The sequence below is a fragment of the Egretta garzetta genome, unplaced genomic scaffold, assembly GCF_000687185.1.
Source record: "Egretta garzetta isolate BGI_Z169 unplaced genomic scaffold, ASM68718v1 scaffold81, whole genome shotgun sequence".
Classification (NCBI taxonomy): Eukaryota; Metazoa; Chordata; class Aves; order Pelecaniformes; family Ardeidae; genus Egretta; species Egretta garzetta.
This window is the reverse complement of record NW_009258671.1, coordinates 1,689,324-1,707,141: the sequence shown is the minus strand read 5'-3', so window position 1 is coordinate 1,707,141 and position 17,818 is coordinate 1,689,324. Positions and strand designations below refer to the sequence as shown.

The window sequence follows — 17,818 nt, the reverse complement described above, 5'->3', positions numbered from 1 at the left end:
CCCCATGTTTACCATGCAGTCTTCTCTAATTGCACATTGCTTTGGGCCAGGAAAGCTGTGGAGTTTAGTAGGTTTTTTAGTTAATTGATCACTGGGAAATTTTTTCCCTATCTGGGCCAGAGGTTTTGCACACATTTAATTTATTTTTGTAAGTATAGATGAAATCATCAGCTTGATATTGCTACTAACATCCCTTTGCCTGAAGGACTGATGAACTGCTCTTTGCTTTTGTCTGAACTTTCCTCCCCACAACTTTATCCTTAAGACCATCTCAAACCTTAATTTCCTTATGAATGTCTGAATCTTCATTCAGTTTCCCTCACCTGATGAGGTTACTCAAACCTAACAAATAACGCTATTTTTCATAGGACAGAAATCAGAGAAGCTGTTGACTTTCAAGGCACATCACACATGAATATGTCACATAACAAAAAGCAAGAACAAGATATATATCGAGGACTGACATTTAAAGGTAAAAAATTGTAATTCCTAGAGACACTTCAACTCCTTCAAATCACATATAAGGCATTACAATATTGCTACCGCAGCCCCTGCATCATTTGGGTATGAGGGATTCCTGTCATCTTTCATAAGGCAATGATCCTTCTACGTCCTCTTTTCCTATATAATTCAATGCAGAATAATATCACCTACTGGTTTCTGAAAAGCCTTTCCAGTTACACAAAACCTCTGAACATCTAAGGGTTTCTAAGTACTGAAAATCTTAAAAGAATGTGTGGTGTTTCTATCAGAAATGCCTAGACATGAAAGGGAAGAAATATGAGAAGTTTATCAGCAGCACTCTCTGGAGGAGATTGAAATGACATTTCTTTCTGTAGACTAGTAAAAACAAATAATTACTTTTTTTGGATTGGAAACAAATACAAATTGTCATTGCATTGCCTGGTGGAAGGCAAACCCCAGCACACAGAGACAGCTGTATTCTTACCCTGAACCTCCCCAAACTGAAAAGGGCTGAGAGCACAGGCACATATGACAGCAGATAAACTAATGCTTCCAGATTTCAAGCAGAGTAAGTCCAAGATTCCACAGGATGGGATTCGTTTGCTTAAATGTAGATACCTCATGCCATTTTAGATACCCTGGGAAATCCTATTTGGCCTTCAGCTCCTGCCTTGGAAGGGCATGGGTCTGCTAGAGGCAATATCTCACGTGTGCCACTGCCATGCAGATCTCTCAGATGCCCTACGCTGTGTAAAACAGCCTATGTTTGGGGCACTGAATCACAGCCTGCAGTGGCCTTTTAGCTCAGCTGTAGGCAAACAAGGTGATTTAAAACAAAAGCATACTCTGTCTGCTTCAACAGCAAGTCAGGATGAGGCTTGGTGATTATTTTTTAAACAAAAGCATTACTAGCACAGTCCAAATTATTGCATGGGCAGGAATTTTCGTCTCCCGAAGCAGAGCCCAGCTCAGTCTCAGCCCAGCTAAACAGCTTGCATTTCTCTTGGAGCACTTGTTCACTTCTGCCCTGCAGAGACAAGTGCAAGTGCACTTAAGAAAAGACGACGTTGTTGCGATGGCTATTTTGAACTGCCTGGGTTATGTTGGTGCAGAATTTTCTGCCAGCACTTAGGCTTTCTTTGGAATCAGCTCCTGAGCATCTAAATCATATTAATTCACCTACTTCATTTTTAATGGTACATATTTAGGCCTTCTAGAAAGGCTAACTTTTCATGTTTGAGAAGTCCCTTTAATCCTGTCAGATATACAGAACATTAAAACAAATTTTGTTTCCCTAAGATGAAAAGCTTAGAATTTCACATACAGGAAGCAGAATAGCAAAACCAAAATGTTCTCCTTTTTTAAACAAAGCTACTCCCTGCAAAAGGCAGATCATTTTTTGATTATTCTTATGGCTGAGTGTTCACAGAAAATAAGCTTATCTACACGTACGATATAAAGATTTCTTTTCAACCTGAGAAAGGATTATGGGCCAGATTCACATAGCTTATGCACAAGGTGTATATGAGCACAGAGGATATAGGGAGTCTGAATCCCCTTACATGTGCTTCTTGAGTCCGGTCCACGAGGAAAGTTGAGGCAGTCATCATGGTCTCACTAGTAAAATCCACTTCCATGCCAGCTACAGCCCAGCACACACGCCACAGTCCGAATCCACACAGCAGCTTTTGACAGTGCATGCGCTTCCTCAGCAGCCCCACGAGGGACTCGGGGCTCTGCACTCCAGATGTGTCTGGTGACTGTGGTACAGGCAGCACAGCTTCCTTCTGCCTGCCCACTGGGGTAGGCGTGCTTTTAAAAGCCTGTAGACCTTAATTTGTAAAATGATTTGGATTAACCGGATCTGACTTTTTTATATTCATTTTATAAAAGCAGTCCCAAGGAGGGTACAAAGGACAGCCTTTAATGTGGTGACTCATTGTAGGCTTTGCTGAAATGTTTACTCAACAACTGAACAAATATGCAGTTGTAATTCTGTCTTCCCAGTTTCCTGGCCCACACATCTTCACCCTGCCGTTGTGAGGGCTCAGCAGAGATAGGAAAGCCCGCAATTTCTGAAGTTGCAGGATGGAGAAACGCTCAAGACACTAATGAAATTTTCAAGTGAGGACAAGATGCCTAGCTGCGACAGAGGAAGACAAAATTGGAATGATTTAAAACTCAAGACTGCCAGTAAGGAAATATGTAAAGGTGGGTGGGGGGGTTTCTGACAATTTTCACAGGGTTCTGAAAGACAGAACTCAATATAAAAGCCTGGCTTTATGCCAGGCCTATACAGAGGATCTAGCTCCTAACAACAGGGAGACTTACTCTTCAGGGTTCTGGAACAAACACCCTTGTTCTCAGCAAGGCCAGGGTAATTCAGATACACTGTCCCTAGGTCACTTCTGGCAAATAGCACAACGGGGCTGAAACCAGAAGGATGCTGACCTGAAATTTAGTAAAGAAGCAAAACTAGACTGCCCCTAGTTTAGCAGCACTCAGAGGGTCCAAGTCAGATCCTGGGGTGCCCTGAAAGATGCCTCCAACTTTCTCTGGCAAGCAGCTGCTTCTCTTACTTTCTGCATGCACCCGCTCCATGCCTGCAAGGTGGCTCCAACCCCTTTTTCTGATGCTTGCAGCTGCAGAAGCGTGTGTATTTTCCAAGTACAAAATCATAAGTGTGCTGGAGAGATTTTTGCCACCGGGCAGAAGGGAAGATGGGTTGGAATCATGCTGAGTTGGCTGTGGTGTCAAAGAAGGAGAAACAGGGTAAACCAGCAGCTACGTAGAAAAGGAAAATTAAAAAAAAAAAAAAGGGGGGGGGGGGGGAGGAAGGGGAAAAAGGAAGGAAAGGAATAAGATTGGATGGATCTTAGTACCAAAACAGGTGAGCTGTCCTCATTCTCCTTCTGTGGTGTGGGGAGATACAGAAGCTGGTGCTCCAAAGGCCTTGCAGCAGACACAGTCCACCCTCTGAGTTGGATTTGGCAGACAAATGAAAGAGTGAGGCTGCTCAGACAGCTCTGCTGCTTGAACATCTGTTCCTTGTCTCCTTCAGAAAAGGGAGCAGCGTGAACCAGAAAGGAATGCTTGACAGGACAGATTAGCTTGCAGGTAGCCTGTTAAACCACATCGTAGCAAAAGAAACCCCAGAAAAGGCCAGGATCTCCAGTATCTTATTGCAGGTTTTAGCCCCTACCTGCTATGAAAGAGTGAGGTGAGGTACAGTTTGACTGGGTTATTTACATGTGGCATACACATGAGTAGTGACCCTAGTTAATTCGTTTCCAAGTGATGTCAGGTATTTATTGCACAAAAGCTGTGCCTACCAGAGCACACACTCTGTACTCGGTGCTTAAGGTGTTTTGAATTCAGAGAGACGCCATGAAAATGAGGTGCCTTAGGGTTTTAAGGTGAGTGCTGAGCTACTTACTGTCTTTGGTCAATCTTCGGTAAACTTGACCAAGGAAGTCAATGCGCTTTGTTGTGATGGTATATTTTATGCTTGTTTTCTGTTTCACTAAGCCGGAGGCAGGACGAGTCACGTATGCAGAGAACGCTAGTACAAGACTGCTGCTCATTATAGCAATAATTGATTCTCCACCGCCCTTCGTATCAAAGATTAGCACACACACTTCTCTATCACTGCACAGCTTCCTTGTCTGAGGTTGCCAGCCATCTTGATTTCCATCAGACATCCTGCAACACTCCTAAGCTGTCCTGTGTGCTGTATGGAGCCATGGAGCTATGGCACACACCTGAAGCACATGACAGATTGCATTTTCAGCTCCTTGAAGAAAACATTTAACTGTTTGCGTTCTTAAACAGGAGAGTAAGTAACCGGGGTGGTTTGCCAGTGGGGTTGCATTTGGGCTTTGCAGCTTCTTAATTCCCACTGCAAGTTACTTGCAGGCACAAGGATGAGAGAGATGACAAAAATGTGCAGCTGAAGATTAATACCTCTGTTGAGCCTGTGATGGGCCATGAGGATGAGTGGGCAACTGCTGCTATTAATTACTCAGTTGCAAGTAAACTTTTTCTTAGTTTTTTCTTTTATCTCCCCAAGATTACATTGGACAAGGTTTTTACTTCCCTGCCAGTTACAACGCGAATAATCCCTTTGATAGAGAAATCAACATAGCAAGTACTGCACAAACACTGTGAACTCCAATGAATTCCAGATACCAACAAGTACCCATCGTTCTCCATCCCCTATGCCCGCAGTTCCCCTTACTCCTCTTTAGAGTACAGCCAAGTCTGCAGAACTCATCTTTTTCACTTGCTAGCTGGTCTGCTCAGGCACAGCCTCTTTAGACACAGCCAAACTCTAAGGCAGCAGAGTGCCAAGCTGGCAAATATGCCTGTGGCTTTTCTGATCTCTTTGCCAGTGCCTAGAATGGATGACTGAACTTGCTGAAGCTCCCAGGAATGTGTCCATAGGATGGCAGCTATTGCTTCAGAGAACAGAACGGAACACTTGTAGTTGTTGCAGTGTAATCTCTGTTCCCAGCCTCGGTGAGATAAGCCTTCACTGGACAGCAAAATTTAATTTCATTATCCTTACTGGAAAGCCTTAAAGTGTCTCTGTTCTCATGGTCCTTTGTTATTCAAGAGAAACATACAGGCTATCTCTGTCAACTTCCTTTAAAAAAGTATATAGAGGATAATACCTCCCTTTTTAAACTAACTAGGAAAGTGCGATTTATGTACTACAAGTCAGAAAGGAAAATACAGAAAATAACAGCATCATTCTGTGTAGGCCTATTGGGGCATGGCAAACAACAAAGCAACAGACGTAAAAACAAACGAACAACTGAGAAGCACAAAATGCCTAACATGTTGAGAACAACACAATTTCTGCAGGGGAGAATGGCGAGCGAAGTCAATTAGGCAGAAAAGTTAATGTACAACAAAGACAGAAGGGACATAGCAGCTCTCCCAAATGACTGTAGTGCTTGGCATTTTCCACAGCTTTGCAGAAACACAGTGCGAGGTCATCCACTTGATGGGAAGGACCAAGACCAAACTCCCTTTCACCCTCCCTTTCTTTGACCGAGTAAAAAGTCAGCAGAAAGGGAGAGGCACAAGAGGGCTGGCAGAACCCTGCCTCCTCTGCTGATCTTTCCTCTTTCTTTCTATTCTAGAACAAGAAGAGAATGGAAGTTTACGTTTCTTGAGTAGACGCAGTGAAGTGTGGTACAATATTATCTCGGAATCTTTCTAACCAAGCCAGTCTCCGGGATGGAAGAGCAGCAGCTGTTCAGTAGCTTGCAGCACCTGCCCACTTTTGGCTCTTCACACCTCTCACATAAGAAACCTGCAGTCAGTTTTACCTGCTGCTTCTCACGTCACAGAGCTGCTTTTCAGACTCATTTTTCAAAGCAATATCCTTGAACGGAAAACACCTCTGCTTCAAGTGAAATTTTGTTTTAAGAAACCACGTGATACATTTGCTTTTGTTTTTCTGATTCTTTTTTTATAACATAACTTAGAACAGATGTCTAACACATTGCTCTCCCTTAGACAACAAAACGTTGTTGCAGACTTTTTATAAAGGCTTGAGAAACACAACATTTCTATGGGAGCCAAGGGACTAGTTCCCATTATTTGCTAATCTTCTCTCAAAGATCTCTATGAACAAGGCAGCACAATTTGCATCCAGACAAATCACTTGATTCAGTAGATTCAAACAACCCAGTTCCCCCCACTCCCACTGAATGCCTTAACTGTGGAATGAATGTCCTGCTGACTCACAAAAATTAGCAGATCAGTGAAAACAAAGGCTGTGCTACGCTATGCAAGTAAGTTGCCAAACCCTGCTAAGGTTGCCTAGCAGAACAGTGTTTTATTTCATACATACAGTAGTTGGTTGCACACGCTTCTGTAGTAAGAAAATAAACCCCGGATAAAACTGGTTTTGTCTGGAGAAGAAAGAGCATATACCTTGAAAATTAACTGCATCAAGAATTAATAGGAGAGTATAATGGTGCACAGGTGCGCTATCACTACCAGATAGTAGATGCTACCTGGTCTAAGGTCTAAACAAGAAGTAATCACCCTCAGAACGTGTCTTCTCCAATTTGTTGAATGGTCATGTTAACGCCAATATAAGAGCTACAATAATTGCTTAGTAAAAAGAAGTGCTAACATTATCTGTCTCTTTCTGCTCCAGTTTGTAAAATAAGAAAAAATAAAACAAATTGTTAGCAAAGTCAGTCTCTTTCTAGTCTGCTTCTCTTCATTGGGTGGGGTCTGCAAGCAGCAGAGGGCCAAATTTATTAGCAAGCTATCAATCATGAACACAAAACCCACCTGCAGCAGAACACCAACGTAACAGACTTAGCGGTTGTTTCCAACATCTGTATACAACAGCGCTGACCTTGGATAGCTTTGGGATCCGTGAGTGAGGGTTCACGGTTCGCCAAATATCCCACCCTAATAAAGCATCAAACCAAAACTACAAAAAATAAATGCCTTCACGCTGAAGTGTCATTAAGGCCAAGAGTGACTTAAGCTCAGGCTTGCAACTAGAGGTCTAACTGCTCTCAACTATTAATACGAAAAAGTAACACTGTCTCAGTAAAGAGAGTCAAAAAGAATGATTAACTTTGTCCTTCAAAAACTGTACTCCGAACTGAAAAAAAAAGTTGCTTACAAATGTATTGCATTTAATATCTGCATAAAGATTATCCATGGGGCAGTATTATTTTGAATCCAATGAGAAAGTTGATATTCAAGTCTGGCATTAATTTTGAAAATTCTGGTTCCATCTTTGCCAGTGCTTTCTTCATGTGACTAGGTACATCCCTGTCTGCGCTTGTTTCAAAATTGCGGATTTTCTTCTCAGAACAAATGTGTATTATTGTCAGAATTTCATGCAGTATCTTACTGAACACCACAATCAGCAAGCCTGAAAGCTAGAGGCCACCTATCTTTGTAATAGCTTAGAGTAAATTTGTGGCATTGGAACTGAAATGCACTATTCATTCCAGGCATAACAGAAACTGTTGTATTCTTCCCAGTGGGTAACTACATTGGAAGCCTGCAATGAATGGGATTAGATGGGATAATCACCACTAAAATAAGCAGACCCAATGGCTTTAATGGGATGATGTCCAAATATGCCAGCAATTAATTGAATACAGGAGGTGACTAAGCTATGCTACATTCAAACCATGTAAATAAAATGCAAAATTAATCCATGTTCAAGCAGTCCACTAGAGCCAAAGGAGTTGCTAAGCTTTGCACTATATCTGAATTTAGGCCACAGTTATCACAGCAATACACTGAGGAAAATCTGAAAATTGTTTTCTTCATCTGACTGTTGTTTGGGTAGTTCATGTCTACCAAAATGGCTTTGGATAGCTTCTGTAGCTTCCCATTAGCTTCACAGCTGGAACAAAAAATCCCTCATGACACTATAAAGCAAAATGTATGACACAGAACTAATTCTGTATGGTTCTGCATGCACTGGGCTATCCCAGTTTAAACAAAACTGCAGAATTAAACCTGAGAACCTAAGTTGCACTGCAATGTTTTGCTTAACTTCACTTTAAAATGCTGTATGCACTTCTTTCCTTTTTGTTTTTTTTGTTGGTGGTTTTTACTTTTTTTACATACTAAACCAGAAGTAGCTTCAGGGAGAAAACTAAAATTGTCTTTCTACGAGGTCATTACAGCCTTTGGCTGCTCATATTAGGAGCAGTTCCAGATTTTATTCATACATTCTGAGCCAGATCTGTACTTTATAATCCTAGAGTTTTCAGGTTATCATTCTTATGACTCACCCTGGGCATGGGGAGGGAGAGGTTTGGCTTTTGGAGTGGGAGGTGGGGGGAATAGGAAGACAGAGTGACACTGTTTTGCAAATATGTCGTTCAAAAGAATTTATTCTGCATCTTGAGATGGGCTGTTAGTTTTCCTATTTGCTCTGCACTTAGTTACAAGAATTTCTGTTTAACAATGTCTACAGTCAAAGCTGTTATCATTCAAGCAGAGTCTCAGATTTTTACAGACAAGGTGCTCAGATAGCAACCACAGAGGAAGGATAGATGAGATTCAATACATTCAGAATACATGCAGAGTTAACATTTCTTTTAAGGCAGCATCACTTCTACCTCTCTGGAAGAACTTGTCTGTAGATCCATTGTGTTTTAAGTGCAGGTAATACTGGTGCAAGAAGAACTATCATCCTGATCACACATTACTACCTGACGTGTCTCTTCTGGATCTTTACTTTCATCTGGCCATCTCTGCTCTAGCTAGCGGCCCTGCTTACCTTCTTTTCCCAATATCTAATAAAGGGAACTTTTTCCAGATCACTGCCCGCACAGGAATAGGGAGGTATGATGAGCATTCAGCAGGTACAGCCTTCGGTGTTTCAGCAATAATGGTACCTCAGTGTAACTACAAGACTGCAAAACTTTCTGTTTTAAGTGTTCCTCTCATATCCGACGTAGCATGCTTTCTGTAAGATGTCGAATCTTCTTGTTCTGGCAATTTGCCATGTGGCATCTCGTTAGAGATGCCTCCTGAAGAGTACAGCTTCAGTAGTAGGACCAGTGCTGCACAGCGACAACGGATGCATGGATCAGATCGTCAGATCACAGCAACTTGTCACCTCTGTGCACGTGTGTGTGTGACTTTGTCAAAAGAATAACTTTGAGAGAACCTCTGCAGCCCAAATAAAGTGGCATCATGTAGACATACGGTCCTTTGCACTTCAAAAATAGCTAGCAAAACGCATTTGTTTTCAGGGAAGAGAAGACAGAGAATCAGACTTTTCAGCAGTGGAGTCTCTAGAGTCCCAATAATGCTTTTCATCTTTTCATGATTCTGACTGTTCTAAAGGAGAAATCTCTTCAGACTGCAGTTCTCCTTATGCATAAGGCTACTCTGCAGTCTTCCTCAAACAAGATGATACCTATCATGTTTCCATTTAATTAAAGCAGGAGACCACGAGAGACAGCTCTTGTCAGCTCATTCCTGTCAGTGGCAGGACAGAAGAACAAGCATTTACATTGTCATGAAGAGTGTTTCTGTTACCTTCATACCCCTTCCTTCTAGGCCTGCTTTCTTTCTTCCTCTCTCATTGTATTTTCCTTCCTCTTTTCTTGGTCTCTATTAAATTTTTTTGCTCCCCCTTATGTATAGCAATGCTATCTTTTGCAAAGGTAGGAGAAGAGAGCAGAGCAGAGAAGGAATATCTTTTGATTTCTCTTTTTTAAATAGTGGTCTGGTTCTGATCTTCCCTCCGTTTCACTGCTGTATTGCCACCAAATATTGGCTTTGTAAAAAGAGAAGTGGGAATTTGAAGTTACGCTCATGTACCAGGGAAAGCTTGCTGTAAGATATTAGTAAGAGAAAACTTTTCTCTTTTAGTTGGCCCAAGGGTATTTTCCTAGTCGACAGCTGGCCCAGTTACCATGGAAAACAGAAGAGCTGGAGGGCAGGCACAGTAGGAAAGCGAGGCACAAGACCTATGTGAAATTAGGTTGGCTTATTGCAGGGGCTTGCTGAAATTAATCTCTCATTTCAGACTGCTTGTTGCTCTTTCATTGCTGGGTAGTAGACATTAAGTTTCATCTAGGTTTAAGAAGTCCATCTTACCTCTGCTGAGACATGTTCAACTCTGGGACCAGATCTGAATAAACTTCTGAATAAGCTAAATTCCCTTTTAATGAACCCCTGACCAAGAAGGCATTACTTCTTCAGCTTTTATCAAGCAAATCTTACATGACTCTCTTCAGATCAAACCATATAATCTTGGGGTTAAAAGTCATAGATTTTAATGTCAGAAGAATTTAAGGAAGGTATAGGAACTAAAGTCATGAATTCCTCATTTTACTTTCTGGATGACCTTGGAAAAAGTCTTTAATTTTTCTATATTTTTGTTTTCCTTTTGAAAAGAGGAAAGGATTATTTACCTTATCATAGGATGCTGTGTTTGTTTGTAAGCTGCTCTTATGCCACAGAGGTAAATACCATAGCAAATAGGTCTGTTTAATAACATTGCCTCCTCCTTTCCATGTGGCACTTGTATAGCCAGCATTTTCCAATCATGTGGGAGAAAATAGCAGCCCCGGGCATTTTTTCGCTCATGAGAAAAGCAGAATTAAGATTTAGTTGTTGTGATGAAAAGTTCAGCTCTAGTTCCAAGATTCACAATCACATCTGTGGAATTATTATTGCAGTAAGCAGATGTCATATTTCCATATGTCCTGAGTCAGGTAAAGAGTGGAGCGTGCTCTCCTGGGGCAGTTACTGCATTGGCAGAATAAATATAGATCAGCCATCTGACACAAAATGCTGCTGAGGCTTTGAAACTCACTGGCTCTGCTATAGGTACCTTTCTTGCACTCAAAGTGCTGTCCTTATGCTCAGTCCATGTGAGGGTGCAGCCGGATAGCAGACTGAGAGGCAGAAATCCTAACTTTCCTCCCTCCTCCCACCATCCACGTGCTCACTCACTTCTTATTACATGGCCCCGAATGCTATTACATTACACAGCCCCAAACCAACCACATTTCTCCTTAACTGTGTACTCTGCTGAGTGAGCAAAAATCTGTGTGCCAAAATTAATATGGCTAAGTGCCATATTATTTCTACAAGCAAAGCGGTGGCAGTACTCACAAGGTGACAGCCATAGGCAAAACTTGCAGACCCAGGCAAATTACTGTTTAAATTGCTGTTTAAAAAACTCCTGATGATAAAGCAGGGCACCAGCTGAAGACCACAAGAGTCAGTTTTAAACTGATGCAAAAAATGATATTAAAATGGGCTGTAATTTAAGTGACTTTCCATTTTCATACCATGACCAAGCAACGTACTTCTGAGCGACACACAGCACAAAGCACGGACAATTGCAAGAAAATTTGCCACGATGGCTGCTTAAATTAATTTCAACGAACTGCCCTATCAACAAAACCACGTACATGAGTTCTGTGGGTTATGCAAGTCACTCAGAAGCTGGCTAAGCAATGCCTATGAGAAAAGCTTAATTAATAAAAATGCTGCTCCTGATAGGAATCATCACACACAATGGAATGACATTGTGGAGACGGTTGAGTAGAGGAATAAATACCGACTTCTAATACCAGACTTGACAAAGGAAATTCTGCAGGTTGAAGTAGAAATTAGCTGAGCTAGGTAAGCAGAGTTTTATCAGCCATTGTTATGCCAAGCCTAAGCAGCGTTGAAATCTTGTTTACTGTCTGACCTCCTCTGTGCGTAGTGCTCACAGTATAATTATTACAGATAGCAATGCCCTATTTCCCAGACAGAACCCCACTTCCCTTGCTGATGTAGAAACAAGGTCTTCCCACAGTTAAAAATGTATAACGTGTTACAGCACTCACGATGAGGGACTGTTCTTTAAATTAATCCACGCCCATGGATTTGGCTCTGGAAATCCCTGTTCAATCCCTTCTGCATTAGCCAAGATGGCAGCTGCCACACTAAAGCTAATGAGCCTGATTGATATCAATTCAGTAAATTAAATTTTTTTCCAGACATCAGATAATTTTGTGCTAATCTAGACATTTATACCCATTTAATATCAACTGACATAACATGATTTCTCATTTAACACTAAATGAAAACTACTGGTTTATTATTCCAAAGAGCATTTGCTGTCACTTATAACTTACGGCTTTTTATCCAGCTATTTTTCAAATAATATCATAATCAAATTTTATGTTTTCTGCCTAGTTGCAGAACTTTTATACCCAAGCATGTGACTGGTGATGTGGGAAGAATGGAACAATCAGGTAATTTATCTTAAAGGTTTTCATTTTAGCAATTTTTCTTCATATTTTCTATTATATATTTGTAAAACCTCTGACTGAAACAAATGAATAAAAGTATAAGAAACAACTCTTCATAAAAGCAGTGTTGAACTTAGCCCTCTAGGGGTTTTTTGTTGTTGTTTTGTTTTTGTTTTTTTTTTTACTAAATATTTTTGAGTTTGTTCAGATTGCCTTCAGGCTTGGTTTCTTCAGATGCTACAGAAGGAAGTGCACATCCCTCCTGCTATGCCATTTGCTCTTATTCTAAGGTAAAACATAAAATTCCTCACTGGCTACAATCAAACGTCAAAATTTATATATCAAGGAACTGACAAGAGGTAGGAGGAAGCATACTTCATTACACTTCTGGATGAAAGACAGTATTAACATTTGTGTGATGGTGTGTTTGGTGTGGCCCAACGCTGTGATCGCTGATGGCAAGTGGAATTCCTTGGGGCTGAACATATCATTTGACCATTCTTGTCTGTCTGGGATCCTACCCTGTGGTTTTCACCATGACACTATCTTTCAGCTGTAACATGACCTGCGCGGAACACCACAAAACATTACCGATGAAAGTCTCCATCCAACAGATGATACCTAATTACCAAGTTGCTTATTTAGGAAACAATCATATTCTCAATCCTTCCTAAGATGAGAGCACCCTTTCTGCCAGACGTTATCTAAGGACCACCCTGATGGCTCAGGAATTGAAGGATCGTGGAAACTGCATCAGTACACAAGCCAGGACAGTTACAGAACTCATTTGTAACTTACAGAAACACGCAAGAGCTGGCGTCAGGAGGGACCTCGGGAGGTCCTCTGGTCTGTTCCCTGTTCAAAGCAGAGCTAGCTCTGATATTGGATCAGGTTTTTCAGAGGGCTTGGTCTCAGCAGATTGGGAGAGTTCCTGAGACAGGGGAAGTAACAGAGGTGCAATTTGACCCTATGATGGTAATTCCCCAGAATACTAGTTTGTTCCAAAAGGTATGACCTAACAACAGGCAGGCCTTCAAGGATATGGTGGTTCACCTTAGGAAGACTTAAAATTCTGTTGACCGTTATAACTTTTTGGAAGTAGTAACATGAGTAAGTGGACAAAAAACTGCATTTCAAAGTTGTGAACATCACTCTAGTCTGTCTTCAGTCCCATCAAATCCACTGCAACTGAAACACAATTTCTAGTAAGCACTTCTAGTCGGGGTCCAACTGTTATAGGAACAGCAAATGCTTCAAAATTTCTGTGATATAGATTCATTTTAGGGTATGAAGAAAAACTCCGCATTATTCTTTACACTGTCTAAACTACATCAGCCAGAACTACCCTTGGGTAGTAGCAGAGATTGAGGTTTTGCCTCTGCCACTGCCTGGACAACATTCCCTTGCATGTTTGCAATGCAAAAAATGTAAGACCTGCTTCCTCTGAATGAACAGCTGACTATTTTAGTTACCACTATGTGGCCTACAGTCTTCCAGGTTCTTAGAAAAGCTATGTCAGGCAAAGGAGGACAGTTCAGTCAGAGTAAGGATTTGTGTGAAATGATCAAGTATGAGTCTCCAGTGGCTCTTCTGAAAGGGAAGTTGATGGCTGTTTGTTTTCTAGAATCAATAACTTAGGCTGAGGTAGAAGCACACAGGGGTTACATGTCTAGGCACAAGGGTCTCCAGAGGAACACATAGCAATGTAGGCAATCAAATCAAAATTACACTATATATAGGGGGGGAGAGTAACTGTAGAGGTTATACTTGGGAATAATGCCATTTTTGGAAATGGTTCTAAATCTCCCAGTTCTCTCAGGATGTCTTCACCTGAATCTAAACTTCATAGCGGGGAGAAATTAACTCTTACTTCTCAGAGAATGCAGCAGAACTGTATTACTTACTGTACTACTTATCTCTGCTTTCCTTTTATTATTTTTCTACCTATTTCTGCTTTTGCTTTTCTGCATCCTTTCTCCTATAAAGGTATTCTGCTTTGCTAGTCTCAGTTCCCTCAGTGACTACTCTGCCTCCTAGACTGTCTAAAGCCTCTTTCGCGTCACTTCAAGCATAGTTCCACTCTTCTGTGCAGACACTGGAAATATAGTGGCAATTCCCTCCCTTCCCAAACCAGTGAAGTCTGCCTTGACTTCTGAGCCTGGGAGAATAATTGGGATCTTGAAGCAGGAAAGACAGAAATGTTTGCAGAGCCAGGTGGAGGGAATTCCCAGATTCAACCCTTTCAGTTGCCAGAAGCATGATGCTTTGCACATTACATCCTCTACCCATTTCCAGTGAATCTCAAAGAAAGCTTTCAGTTTCCAAATATGAAACACCATAGATTCCATTACATAGACTGCATGCAGGAAGGCATGTGCACCAGTGTACATCTATCTGTAAATATAAAACCACCACTGCATACATGTGAGAAAGCAGTGGTCTGGGAATGGAGCATAAGGAGGCCTTGGGGGAACAGTTATTTTAATTTCACTGGATGACAGACTGTGAACAATTGCTAGGAGAATCTGAACAGGAAACCCAAACACTTATGTAAGGGAAAAGGATTTTTTTTTTTAATCTACTTGGATATAAGCTCTGCTACACAAGCTAGAAAAATGAAGAGTAAGAAGCATAAAACAGGATTTTACTGAGAGAGATGTTGAGGGCTGCTTTGTTGTTTAGACTGAAATACTTAGAGTCACCTTTTATGTCTAAGGATTTGAACTCTCCAAGCCATTTATTAGATGAGATGAGAAAGGAAAATCTCAGTTTGTGAGAGAGGGATGGTACTGATCATCCACTTGCGTATGTGCCATTGCTTCTTTATTCAAGTGACCATTACATTTTTGTTACTATGGTATATTATTATAATACCTATCTCAGCACTCTCCTTTTAATGAGGAGGACTTTACTATCCTTAGTTTTACTGACAAGACAATTCATTTGCTTGCTCATTCACTATGGTTTATCTGGATCCTTCTAAGGGAAGCAAGAAAAGTCAGCAGTAGAGAAATCCTTTTTCTAGTTCAGGCCAGGCAATCTCTAAAAGCCATCTCCTAAAATACCTTAAAATTCATCACCTCTGCAGTTCTTCTCATCATTAATAACGTTAATAATACTAACAAAAGGTGTTGGTGTTACTTCCACATCTGTTTATCCACACAACAGAACCTGCAAGACTCTAGAGCTGCAAATGCTCCATCGCTCTCTGCTTGCACGGCTCATCCACACCTTGGAGATTCGTTCCTCTTTTTTTTTTTTTTCTGATGAGACCAATATCCAGCATTTTATTTTGCTTCTGTTTACTAAAATCCTGAACTGAGTAGAAATGAAGTATGAATAGAAACAAATTCGTATTTACCTCTTAAAATTTTCCAGTGGAGGTAATTTGTATTGCCTCTTTGAAAGACAGACAAACAAATGAAAAATAATAGCTACTCCAAGCAACTGAAGCTTCGATCAAATGTACAACCAAATAATTTCCCGTACACATGCTGCCAGCAATTTGTCCTGTCTTAAACCCCACCCCTCGCTTAATAACACCTTTTTTTTTCCCCATAATTTTTTTTCTTTTTAACATAAGCTAATGGGTTTTCTCTCAAGTAACAGCGATCAGTGAACAGCAGCCAGGTGACATACGGCACAGGTGAGATACAAATGGTATTTCATAAATCATTATCTTTAAAAGACAGTCTGTTCTCAAGCTAAGAAGTAAGACAATCTGTTAATAGTTTAGGATTGAGCTATTCAGATGAACACCAAGTGGAGGAGATGTACCTCATATAACAACCTTTGTATAAGGGATTGTCTTAAAATATGCATTGCCTCTCCTCTAGGTTGAGTTTAAAAAAATGCTGGTGGCTTGCTTTAGAATGAACAGGGTACTTCTCAACAATATGGGGGAGGGGTAATACAAATCATTCAAAATACCTCCATGTGGCACTCACTGGGTTACCTCAGCCACAAGTCTCTACTTTGACGGCTCTAGTGACTGGCATAAATACTGACTTTTTTTTTTTCAACTTCATCTGGCACTTCAGATACCATCTGAATGTTTGTATCTAAGCTTAATGTTTCTGTGAAAAACTTTGATTTTGATGAACATTTAAAAAAAAATAGTGAAAAATTCCTTACTAGCTACCTTACACCAACAGCCACCTGTTATTGGTATAATATTGTGATAACATATCTCTGAATATCTTATAATGGCCTTTCAGAGATAGAACTAAATTCTTGTAGCCTGATTTTCTTTCTGAAACAAAGAAATTATGTCATGAACTTTACTCAACAATGTTCTGTGTATTTGATGGACACCACGGTGGAAGCCAAAGAACCATCCAGTTGTCTTTTGACTGAGATGTCTACTGGTTGTATGAACTATTGGGTAGAGTCTGACAGGCTTTAGATTTGGAAGGAATCGTAATTCCTTTAGATACACTGGTCACTTTCTGTTATTCAATTCAAAGGTCTAACTTACACCAGTTTTAATCAAGTGGGCTCTTTGCCAAGAAAACACTGAATGAGACTATGCGAGACATGGTCTGTCTCCTAATTCTCTTTCTTAAAAGGAGGTTATTACAATGTTAGCAGCGTTGTTCAAGCCAAGCAAAGACAACTCACCTGACAGTTCTTTCTTTCCTCTCTCAGCTTAATTTTGATTTGTTCCCCATCCAAATGACAATGTTATGATTCCAGAGTTGTATACTATTTAGTACAGGTGAGCATTCAGAGACCAATTAATGCTTAACGAAATATTTTCAAAAAGCAAGGATTTTATTAATTTAATGCTGAAATACTCATCATCTGCAAATATCTAAAAATACTGAATTATATTAATCAAGCACTGTTAAGCCGGGAAGACCTTTTATCAATCCTTCCACCTCTCCTCCCTAGAAATACTGCCTTTTACTATAGTTTTTTATATTTTTATTTCTATTTTAAAACCTATTAATAATTTTATTTGGTATTACATTAGGGACTTCTTTTCTTAGAAAAATTCCCATTACTCACAAAGTAATTTTCTGTTAAATCATGTATTGATGGAACATATTCAACAAAGTCTAATTCACGATTCTCCTTTTTCTAATGTTTCAGTCATTTAGACAAAGGTCCAAGGCCTAGCTTTCATTCTGGTGGAGAATGATGATCAAACCTGGAAATATTAACCACAGGAACGTACAACTGACAGCAATATTAAGATGACCGATAATTCATTACACTGAATACCCTGTATCCACTTGAAGCCTCTCTCTGTTTATTCATACTTTTCCCTAAAGATGTCACTGAAAGTGTTCAGAAATAGGAATGATTTACTAAACTCAAACCTGTCAGACAAGTCTGTGATCAACTGCATGATAACTATAAATGAGGACTCCCAACATATCAATCCAAGAAACTCAGAGCCTGCACTGCATTTATTCAAGTCATGTGGTAAGAAGTTTGCGACACGCATTCGAAGAAAAATGGATGAAAGCAACTCTCTAGGGTAGCTCAAGACAAATTTTGCCAAAAACTCATTCAAACAGCTGTAGTTAAAACACAAAAGCTTGCTAAGCTGGAAAGAGCAAAAGACCTATAACAGAGCA

At 40.4% G+C, this 17,818-nt stretch overlaps 1 protein-coding gene across 1 annotated transcript in view; it reads right to left on the bottom strand.

The window, feature by feature from the left end:
• Nucleotides 1-17,818, bottom strand: part of PIK3C2G (phosphatidylinositol-4-phosphate 3-kinase catalytic subunit type 2 gamma) — a 199,628-nt gene that overhangs the window by 86,058 nt on the left and 95,752 nt on the right. The window lies entirely within an intron of this gene.